Genomic DNA, 12,335 nt, shown 5'->3' with positions numbered 1-12,335 from the left:
GTTTGGGGTGTTATATGACTGAACCTGTTGATAATGTGTGCTCTTCCAGCCCAGCTGTTAGATTAGAGCAGTTCATGAAGAAAAATGAGGTACGATGTTGCATTTCATGAAACAGGGTGTTTCGGCACAAAGAGAAAATTTTCTTCACTGTGGAGAGAGATAAAAAAAGACGTAGTGGTTCAGAGATCTTCAAGATGTTGAAAGTTAAAGAAAATAATAAAGTTTTACAACTACAGTGTCTTGACAACCACAGTATTTTTATTCCAGTCTATTGATGGATGCTTTTCCTTGGCCGAACATATTCCTAATTTAATAGTGGAATTAAATAGAGCAACTGGGTTCAGGTTAGAACCCAACTTGGCTTAAACCATTCTATTCCTTCAAGCAAGAGAAAATGAAATGTGGATTTTCTAAATTAGTAGACATACCATAGCTAGTTCAATGCAGTATCATGGTGGCAAAAGTGAGAAGTAATAGAAAATTAATCCATTTCTCTTTGCTTTTTTCAGATTTTGGCCACACAAGCCAACCTTCTCCAAGGTAAGCAACATTATACTCTTCTCTGATTTGTTGGAAAAACCCAGCATAATGTTATTGGCTTTGGGTATATTTTAACGGTATGGTGTTTCAAAGTTGTGAGTGTGACATTCAAATGGTGCCTAAAATTATTTTTTTGTTGGTTGGTGTTAGTGATGAGAGCACCCTACAGATATGATTTGATGGCTTGACCAAGCAGTGGACCAGAGGGAGGGAGGCAGACAGAGAGAGGAAGAGAGAATGGGGGCACAGAGAGAGTCTCTCTCTCTCTCTTTTTTTGCTTGATTAGCTCTTTTATGAAACAGCAGACTCTTGGTTTCTGATATGCAGAGACAGAAGGTTTCTTTCTGAGCAGCAGCTGTGGCGGGGCTTGCACCTCTCCTAGAGCCTACTTTGGAGAAATTAAAAGCAGAGTGCCCCTCAGCATGGCCCCAGCTCTTTAACTCAGCCGAGGCCTTCCTGTCCAGGTCCAGCAGGACAGCATTAGCCAAGTCGTTTAACTTTCTAGGAGTATCTGTCCAAAGTAGCAATTGAGGATGCGTTAATCTTATTAAAGAACACAATAGGAATCCTTTTTTTTTTTTTATTTCATTAGGAAATCAGGATGCATTTGATGTGCACCATCTGGTTTGTGAATACAGGAATAAGTTTTTCAAAAGGGCACATTTCCAAGTTCTATGTTTCATATGCTTCAGAAGGAAAAACCCATAAGCAGCTCTATTTTTAATGAGAGCAATGCTAAAGTTAATAAGATTGGGGTGGATTTCCAGTATGTGCCATTTCTCCTAAACTACATGTGTTTGCAGTACGTTTGGCAGACTTGTCCTGTTTCGAGGCTGGGCTTCCAATTGAAAAATTTTAAAGTTCTCCATGTGTTAATTGGAAAATAGGAGAGAGGCATTATTGTAGTAAGCAGCTGGCTCCTTAGGTATTAATTATAGCTCCATCTATCATAAAGACTAGTATTTTAAAATTACCTCCTGTTATTTATTACGTTAGTTTTAGGAACTGTAACTTTTCAAATCATACCAAAAAATCAAGTTAAACATTACTAGTGGTATTGTATTTTTTTAAATGTCTTTTAAGATGCAGTCATTGTTTATAAATAGAAAGTAGTAACAAAACAGTGAGAAAATACAGTTTACTATTGGTACTCTATGTCATGTCCTTAAAATATGCTTTTAATCCAAGTAAAAATATAGTTCTGGAACCTAGCCATTTCATTCTACATTCTAGCTCATACAGGAACATCTTTGGATCAGAAAAGCTGCTTTAGAGGACTAATTCCTTCGGCTTCCGACATAATTTTTGAAATTCTATATAGTAACAAACATGATTTGTGAAGCAATGTGATGCTCTCCTTAACCTCTCAGTAATTGGAGGCATCTTCTGTATGTATTCCACAAGTCCGGCTCAGGCTGATGAAGGAAGCATAATTACATTACAGGCAATCTCATCTAAGGTAATTACAATTGTCGCCATCAATCCAATTAAAGAGGATAACCAGCTCTACTGAGTCAGAGGCATAAACCTTTCCAACTAAGTCCAGGCTTTGGGATACGGGCATGATTGAGGATTTTGAGAATTTTCATTTGCCAAAATACTGTTGCTTATTAAAATAGATAACAATGTCGAGAGCAAGGGGGTATGGGCAGAAATTGCATATCAGTAGAGTTGTGCTTTTTTTTTTTCATCTGCTAATAACTTTCTTATTTGTAAGCACAGAAATCAGAATAGATTCTCAACACCAAAGCTCCAGGCCACCCAAAATATTTATGAAAAGATTAACACAGCATCACAACACTGTAACAGTTCACTGTATACTTCCGGTTTCTTATCCTAAATCGGCTCTCCATTCAGTTGTTCCTTTGGAGACCTTCTGTCTTTTCCACTTAAAGATACAGTACACCATCTCCTGAACTCCATCTCTGTCTTTGTACTGTATGGGAGAAACTGCCTTGAGTAACACCTCCCTGGAAGCTCTCACGGTTTTATCCGGGGTCAGTGTGCATCGCCATGTCAAATATTGCTAAGAATTACAGAAGCGTAATGGCAAAAGGATATGATGCCCTTCTTAAAAACTTCACCTCCATCTGCGTGGTCCAGACCAGCATATAAACTTTAGATATAGGACCCAGAGACTAGGAAATGAGGATGATGTCACTCACTGTGACTATGGTTTAGAAGGGGGCCAAGAGAGATTGTATATGTCTACTTTGGATGATATATTACATGAAGATAGTGGTGTTTTCTTTGTTTATTCAGTTTGAAAAGATGTAGGAGATAAATATCTTAGTCACGGGGCAGGAGGGGAGAATTTACCATCTAAGATCAATGGTTCCCTTGGTCACCACTTGGCATTCTTTCAGTGTTTCACACCCTGGCTTTTCTATTTTATATGCAGAACCATCCACCTACTTGATCATTTCCTTCTCATATATTTTCAAGCTCTCCCATGGCCACCCATGCTCCATGTCACTCTTAGATGCCTCTTTCCTTTGTTGATGTTGAGAATTCCAACCTGCTTTAGAACTTACCTCCAGGGAACCAGTTCCCCATGGAAGTGGAAGAGGGGCCAGAGAAAGGACTAGGTAGGAAGAGAGCTGGGCTCAGCTTTCTGTTTCTCTGCTAACCAGATCGAAGACACTGAACAAGCCACCAAAGCTAGCAGAGTCCCAGTTTCCTCATCTGTTAACATCTGTTCTGCAACCTCGTGGTAAAGAGTATCTCAAATGAAATTATAAATGTGAGAAAAGTCCTTCATTACATATACATACAAATGTGAGGGATTATATATACATATGTTTAGTATTATTAAGCCCACTCCACTTTGGTCATTTCTTTCTGTTGATTCCTTCAGCCCCTGCAATTTAAATGATACTTCCTAAAATGCCGTACTTCTATTCCTTGGTTAGTTGTTTCTACACTCCCTGTTTCCCATTGAGTGTTTAAGAAACCCGAAGGCTGGCACCATGTTGCTTACTTCTTTTCTGTTTTTCTTAACATTTAATGTGTTCTCTGACTGCCTGCCCTAGGATGATATGTTGAGATATTGTGCAGTGTTTGTTCTCCCCTTGGTTTTCCTCCCACCACTGCAAGTACGTGGCCCAGCTTGGGTCTGAAGGAAACATGCTGTGGTATCAGACAATAAGCATGTAAAGGGCCAGGGTAGGAACTAAAGGCCAGAAGCCCTCTCCATTGCTTTGACAATAACTAAAACCATGGTCAGATGCTGAAGGATGGAGAGGAGGAGGCTTCAGTAATAACTGAGGTTAGATTTCTCATCTGTCTTATAACAGATATCAGGAACCAAATTAACTTAATTTTTTAAAAAATATTTTATTTGTTTATTTGAGAGAGAGACAGTGGGAAAGAGAATGAGATCACAAGCAGTGAGGGAAGGGGAAAGGGAGAAGCAGACTCCCCACTGAGCCGGGAACCCAATGAGGGACTAAGTCCCAGGACCCTGGGATCATGACCTGAGCTGAAGACAGACATTTAACCAACTGAGCCACCCAGGTACCCCAAATTAATTTTATTTTTAACCAATGAAGAAATGAGAGATTTTGTGCACATATAAGTTTTTGCACTAAAGTTTTACATAAAGAAATGATCAAGATATAATTGTTATTACAGAATGTAATTTCTAAAAAGATTCTAGAACCTGTTCAGTCACATAAAAATAAAGCCTTGAAAGAACAATAGAGCCTAGAAGATCTTGAGCTACTTAACTTCTTAGGAGTAGAGGGGATGGTATCCCCTCACCCACTGTATTCTGTTGGTTACACAGACCAACTCTGATGCAGTGCAGCAGGGAACTACACAAGGTCACCAATAACAAGAAACAGACTATACTGGTGGCTGACTTCATATCTACCTTGATTTTGCCTCCTTTATCTATAGGTGTTTCAAGGAAAACTGGTGTCCCCAGGATGGTGGTCTGAAGATGATCAAGAATGCGATTTCTTGGTTAGATGATGATATGGTATCCATTTATTTTACTAACCCTTTCCTGGCCATTGAGCGTGTGAGCTATTGAAACAAAAGCCTACTGGTGATCCTCACTGGAATCCTCAAGGCCCAACCATGAGCCAACTCAAGTTCTAAAGGTAGATTCTGGCAATGGGAATTTCGATCACTAAGCACAAATTGTGGGATCTATTCTTGCTACTGCATTGTAGTTTCCCCATCTCTAAAATCTAAGAGTCAAGGGAAATGATCTATGTTGTACCATCTGGTGCTATCATGTATAAAATTCTAAGATTCAAAATTCTTTAAATCAAATGATAAGGATCACATCAGATGTTCTTGGTAGAGATGAGGTCAAGGGTCTTAGGATATATTTAGTTGACTTGGGGAGAGTAAAGCTTTCTTTTTCTTTTTTTTTAAAGTACATAAAATCTTCAATGTTTCCTTCACTCAGTACCACATCTTGTAATTGACTCTCAAGAGGGCGTTTCCAGCATGCCATTTTGGACTTAACTGGTGTGGATAGATCACAGATCAACAAATTAACAAACAAACACAGATGGTCAAACAAACAGCCTTATAAATTTCCCACTCTCTCAATTTATAGTTCTAGAACCCGAGACCCAGAAAGGTTAAGATATTGTCCTAAGGTGACAAAGCAAGTTTGTGGCCGCAGATTGCAATAGGGCATGCCTGAATCCTTGTCCTCTTCTACACATCGACTATACCAAGCTGTTGGAGTATTTTTTCTCTATTTACTATAAGTAAATATATGCTTATCTTTTATTTAAACAAACACACATGTCAAGAAGTAGAGAATTATTGGTTTCAATGGGACAGTGCCAATGTGTTTAAGAAAATGTATTCATTAAACAAACAAACAAAAAAAGATACTTTCAGGGACTAGCACAGTCTCAATTACAATATAATTCCCTATTTTGTGACTCTTACAAGTGAGAAATCCTGTTCTTACATGAAGAAGCGTCTTTGGAGAACCATGCGGTATGGGTTTGTATGGACCTATTTATCTTGACACATTTGGTATTGATGAAGCACTGGGAGGGGTTCCCTGGCATTTCTCTCAGGCGAGAGTAGCAGGTGGTAGCTGAGTGGTGGTTCTGCAGACAGACAGGAGGCCTCGGGGGAAGATGTCAGGCTTGTGCTGGGCTTCTGCCAAACATTTCTCTGGTGACTTTGTTTTCCTGTCTCTTCTCTTTGTCCCTTTCTTATCTCTTTTTGGGGCTCTCTGTACTGTCTTTGATATAACTGAGGTCATAATTTGGCCTCAGAGAGTGTACTGTAGTACACTCTCCGTTCTCAGGATTTTTATTTAAAAGTTTTCCAGCTTATGTGTAAACAAAGATTCTGTTCTTTTCACAGTCAAGATAATATTATTATGGAATGGCTCATTTGTGTGCCAAATGGGAGTAGACTTGGATTCTCTGCCATTTCCTTAAAGGGCCATCATGGTAACTTCCCTTTTTAAATGATGTAAAAGAGGTAGAATTCTTTTAATCCATAGATTATCAATTCATAAACTTCTCTTCCTTATGCTCTATCATTAGCAACTCTCTATCCTAGACTAATTTAGATGACCTAGTAATGACCAAGAATTAGATTAATTTTGTGTACTAGGGTTAGTTTTACCTGTAGAGGAATTTTCCCCATAGACTTCACCAAGAATATGAACTCCCTCCCTCCTTCATTCTATTGGAAAGAGAAGACTATTCTTACAATACTTTATTTTCTAGATTTCCATTAAAATTGCAAAGTTATCTGGGGCGCCTGGGTGGCTCAGTGGGTTAAGCCGCTGCCTTCGGCTCAGGTCATGATCTCAGGGTCCTGGGATCGAGTCCCGCATCGGGCTCTCTGCTCGGCAGGGAGCCTGCTTCCCTCTCTCTCTCTCTCTCTGCCTGCCTCTCCATCTACTTGTGATTTCTCTCTGTCAAATAAATAAATAAAATCTTAAAAAAAAATAAAATAAAATTGCAAAGTTATCATCTGTTATCTATAAGGAAAAAGACCACTTTTGTGGTTTTTCTCCATTATTCTCTTCATAATTCCCATAATTTCTGCAATTCTCTTCATTTTCCCACAAATTAAATAGTGGTGTGTCAAAAATACAAGCATCAAATAGCCTCCTATGTCTGCACACACACACAACACACACACACACACACAACACACACTCACACACACAAACACACGTGACCTATAAATGTATATTATTTTAAAAGCACAGGTGTATTTAACTCATGAAAGATTTTCTCTGGATCTGTATTCAACAAAACATCTCAGTCCCCCTGCCCATACACAAAAGCAACATTTTACTTATCTGATGTAAATATTTCTTAACCAGACTGTCAGCACCTTGTTTGTTTCTGGTACAACTAAATGAACATTGGTATGTTGAGTCCCTTTCCTTTAGAATTCTATTGTAATCCCTAGTATTTTCCTAAAGGAAGAACTATACATTATATGAAAATAATCATAAACACATCTACTCCCAGAATTATTACAGAGCACCCTGCTTTTGGTTAGTCTGTATTCATATATTTTATTCCAGTTCACGCTTTTAAAAGAAAAAACTAGGCAAACAGTTAAGGATTTGATGTGTTCCTTCTTTAGCCATTAGACTCACATAAACACTAAAGGCAATAGTTTAAAATTATGTTGTGAGTTTTCTCTGATCTCAGATGTGAAATGTTCAGTAGCCACTCTAGTTCTGCTGACTCAGATTGTGTAACAAAATGAAGAATGGGGCAGCAATTAGATTAGTGAGTTTTACCTTACGCATCTCTATTATCCACACAGTCCATCACATAGAGCTTAATAAATAAAACTTCAAATAAATGAAATAAGCAGATATAGATGGAGGGATGGTGAGTATACCAGAAAAAACAAAAAACATGTTGACGTATACAGTTTGGGGGTAATTCACTAGCATATCATTACCCTCATGTCCCTATGTATACAGAGCTCAATATAAAGTACAAATCTGGATTCATCCATTTAGAAACAGAAAACTGAAGCCCTTTTTAGAGCCCATTTTATGAGTTTTTTCCTATTTGAGTATGCATTGCCTTGAGCTGCCCCTCTATTGAGGAACAACTCCCTTAAATATTTGAAGGTATGTATGCAGGTCTTAATTGACCCCAAAGGAGAGCTTTGAAATTCATGGCTTCTAAAACTTACTTAAATATAAAATTGAAGTGTTTCTGCCCTAAAATGCCATATGTATATGATATGTAAATTGTAGGACTTAACTAAATTTTACCACCTGCAACCCAATCCACCTGGCTCCATCCCCTACCTCCTCATGCAGAGCTCCAGTAGTCTGTACATTTTCCCCTCCCCAGATCCTCCTGGGAGTTCCCAGATGATGTCTCCCATGTGTCTGGAGCAACCTTCATAGCTTAAGTATTTATTTGAGGCCCCATCAGGGACAACACCCCCCACCAGCAGCCCTCCCTCCTGCCCCTACTGCTTCAAAAGCGCCACTGACCTTTGCAGTACCTACTGGGCTCTGTACATATACTCCCTTCTGCCTAATGGCCTTGTCTTTATTGCTGGCTTATCTGGTCTGGTCACTATCCTCTGGTGCCTCCTTTGAAAATATCCAGACTATTCCTTAGCCTGCAACAGAGTAAGGAGGATGGATTTCTTCTGTGGTTAAAGAAGGGTGCTTAAGAGTGTGGCTTGAATCCCAATGAGTCAAACGGTTTAAGTTCTTTCAAATTTTCCTTCTAGCCCCCACTTTCCGCAGGACTTGACCATGTTTCCAGGTTACTAAGATGGAGACTAATTTGAGTCATAGGTACCATGTCATAGGCAGGCTTCTTGTTCCTCACCAACACCTAAGACTTTTACATGAGTAAAAGCATCTCACCTGAGTCTTAGTGCCACGCCTACCCCCCAATCTACCCCTACTAGACTTCCACTGGACATTGTATAAGTTCAACACACATTCCCACAGTGGCTTCACATTTAACCACACCCCCCCACCCTCAGGAAAAACACTGGGTTCCATGTGAGTAAACATTTTTTTTTTATATCTTTGCTGTTAGTGTGATAAAATTTTGCCAATATGTCTAAACCTTAGCAGCAGAGAGTAACGGACTAAGGCCCAAGCTACACTCTCACTACAATGTGCATTTATAGTTTTCCCTCTTTTAAATAAATACTTTCTGTAATCTGCTTCCTTCCTAGATATATTATCTTACTAGTTCATAGTACAGTAATTTATTCTTGGTACATTTTTCTTTCCAAACTCTTAATAGAAATACTGTGTGCTGAAATATTAAAGAAGAAATTTTCTCAGAATTTACTTATTTATTTTTTTTTTTTTACTGCTGAAGAAAATAGTTAATAAACTATAGAAATGCCTGATATGATTGTTTCCAAGGTAGAGTGCAAGAAAGCAGGACAGGGAAAGGAAATAGATACTCATTTAGCTCACTTCAAAGTGGATTAAGTTATTTAAGGAATGACTTTATGTTATATGGCAGTTAAAAAGATTTTAAGACAGCTAGACGTGTTCAGAACATATGTCTTTATGTGACACATGGTAAATGGCACACAGATGATTGAGGTTCAGCCTTCATTCCTAATGTATGTGGCGCCTGAGTGAAAACCCCAACATAATGGAAGCAACAGCAAAGGCACCTGTGCCAAAGTTACACACAATAGATTAGCCTACCACCCCCACCTTCCTACACACACACACACACACACACACACAGAGGAGTGTAGAACTTTGCTTCATACTTTTGAAGATACAATGGCCTTTGCACTTTTCTACATTTCAGCTGCAAAATATCTGGCCTTTTTTTACTTCCTAAATATCTAACAATAAAGAAATGACTCCACAGTGTCGGTGATATATTTTTATGACCGAAAACCCATATGTGTTAAAATGTTTTTTAATAAATTTTTAAAGATGTGGAAAAATAAGCTAAAACATTAAGTGAAAACCCAAAATACAGAACTGTATACACTATATAATGAACATGTGTGTGCATGATTCTGTGTATGAAGTCCACAACATGTTTATCCTTAGGCTGTTATAATTACAAGGAATTTTTTAAGTATATTTTTCTGTGGGATCCCTATTTTCTATAACAAGCATATATTAACTAAATAAAAGAAAAATGGAGCATTATATAGGAAAACAAATCTTTCAATAGAACAATGTTGATAAAAACCTAAGACACTTAAGATTATTGCAAATGTTACTGTCCTAGAGTGCTAGAAAAAGCATTAGTTTGGGGGCACCTGGGTGGCTCAGTCCGATAAGAGGCTGCCTTCAGCTTGGGTCATGATCCCAGAGTCCAGGGGATTGAGCCCTGTGTCGGGCCCCCTGTTCAGTGGAGAGTCTGATTCTCTCTTTCCCTCTGTGTGCTCTCGTGCTCTCTCTTTCAAATAAACAACAAATCAATCAATCAATCAACCAATCAATCTTTAGAGGAAAAAAAAGCATTAGCTTCTAAGTTCATCCCTTAGGAGTTACTAAGGTGAAAGTTGAGAATGCAACAGAATAGAATATTCTTGAGAGAATGGTATACTGACTACAGATTTTGTAGTAAAACACTATCCTTGATGCCAATCCTGTGGCTGTACCATTTTCCCTTTGCATGTTTGGATTTGTAATAGATTCCTTTAAAGAACTGAAAGTGAATTAACTTGTGGTGACCAAACCTGGGTGCTCATGAAGGCTCACTAAGACAGAAGTTTCTACTAAGGAAATAAGCATTTTTGAGAATAAAATGCATGCACAGTACATGCCTACCTAAACAGAGGAAATTTAATATATTTATTCCTTTGGGGCAAAATTAACACAGTGAATTTCTGCACAGCTGAGTAATGCCTTTAAAAATTGGTATGCTGTAAACGGCTGTTGTCCAAAATGATTCTAGGAGGGCTAAGCTTGTGGATACCTTGTGTTCCTTTTCATGGATATTACTTCTTTTCTCTAGTTTTCTGTCTCTCGTATTTTTTTCTCACCATCTCCAGCAGCTTCAAACCCTTCTCATTTGCCCCTTGCACTGTGCCTGGGTTTGGAATCTGTTGGTTAACGGTGTGTCCAAGAGCGAGGGCCTGAGGAGATTTTGTGTGGGTGAAGACCTATGGGCTTGAACACTTCGACTTTTTGATACTGTTTTGACAAAACAAAGGCCTTTTTGCTTAGTTTTTACTTTTTTGTTTTATTCTAGATAATTGAGATTGACAACTAGTGGCTTCTTTTAATTGATGTAATATCAAACCATTATTCTCTTGCCAACTTGATACAAATCTGGAACTTTCATAACTTCTTTTCTAGATCTTGGAGTTATAAAAATCTCAACAGTATTACATTTTAGAACTGATGTAAATGTGTTTACAAGGAACATAGAATAACGTTTCATGGCAGTAAATTTTGAGTGACCTGGAGCCTAAAATAACAGATTATTTCTTTTTCCATGATTTTTGGAAGAAAGAATGCTGCTGATTATTCTAAAATCTAAGGAACTTTAAAAATGTAGATCTACATAGCAGAGCTGAATAGCTACCAGCATAGCACTGAGAAAGACCTCTCCCCCATGCACATATACTCCTGCAAAACAAGCAGATTTCATCTGAACTTGTTCTGTCCTACCTTGTTGTGGGGGAAAGGGAGGTTTTGAATCTCATTTATTCATTCATTAGAAAATGTTTTAAGCTCCTAGTAATTTCTAGCATTGTTCTAATTAATATGTTATTAATTATTATTGATATGTTATTAATTCATCACCAAACATTTATTATGCTTCTGTACCTGTCAGGGACCCCTCCAGGTGTACAGTATACACAGCAGTGACCAAGACAGACAATGTCCCTTCTCCCAAGAGCTTATACTTCTACTGAGGAAAAACAACAGCAAAGAAATGCATTCATAATACAAAAATATTAGTAGTGCTCAGTTTAGGGTGAGATACTGAGATGGGTAACACTTGGCCTTTGCCATCATGGTGCTTACAGAATAAATTGTAAATAAGAAAAATGCTTATACATGCAATATATCAGGACTGTTAGGAGTTCTTTGAGCTTTTTTTTTTTTTTTTGTTCTTCTTTTGAAGGTTAATGTTTGGGAATATTTGAATTTAGGACAATTAATATTAGGCAGCAGTTACTTTTCATTCCCAGTTTCAATTCCTCAAAAAATGTCAGCCTAGTTCATGGGTGGAGGACTGTAATACCCCTTTAAGAAGCTTAAACAAGTGAAGATTGAATCAGGGGAGACACACATGTACACAAAATATGGTGCTGCTTTATAACATGATGACCAAACATATCCCTAAGCCACTTCCCTGGGACCTCTGGATGACCAGGGAGCAGTGTGTCTTTGTTTGCAGGCACCTCCTTGCAGCAGACTTACGAGTTTCCACCTCCCTCTGGTCATGGCAGCCAATACATAATAATGCGGATGACTATGAGTCAGTTTGGTTATCGGGTACCAAACGCCTTCTTTAAGTTCACAATTTTGATTTAATTCTTTGCAGCTCCTATCTGTCTTTCTCTTCAGCCTCTGGATCTCCTCCAAGAGGGCAGAGCTTCCTAAGTTACTTTAGATCCTGCACCGGCCAGAAGACTAAATGTCCACTCATAAGCCTCCCTCGTCCCCCTCCTCACCCCATGGTCTTCTACAGGTGTCTTCATAACTCCCCTGATCCTCCTGAGTATCTTTGTGCACATATGAACTCCTTCATACGACGCTCCTTGAGATTTCCCACCCTATAAGTGAGTGGGTCCAGGATCTAGGACAGTGCAGGACATGCAGTCATTGTAATGCAAGGCTTAGACGTCAGACGGTA

At 38.6% G+C, this 12,335-nt stretch overlaps 1 protein-coding gene across 2 annotated transcripts in view; it reads left to right on the top strand.

The window, feature by feature from the left end:
• The window catches only part of SEMA6D (semaphorin 6D), a 573,864-nt gene that overhangs the window by 402,090 nt on the left and 159,439 nt on the right, over positions 1-12,335 (top strand). For both annotated transcript variants that reach the window (XM_082734880.1, XM_082734876.1), the window contains one exon: positions 510-540. The gene's annotated coding sequence lies outside the window, so the exon portion shown is untranslated. The remainder of the gene's footprint in view (positions 1-509; positions 541-12,335) is intronic.

The sequence above is a fragment of the Mustela nivalis genome (genome assembly GCF_964662115.1).
Source record: "Mustela nivalis genome assembly, chromosome: 6".
Classification (NCBI taxonomy): domain Eukaryota; kingdom Metazoa; phylum Chordata; class Mammalia; order Carnivora; family Mustelidae; genus Mustela; species Mustela nivalis.
Note: the sequence above shows the minus strand (reverse complement) of the source record. Positions and strands in the feature narration are given on the sequence as shown.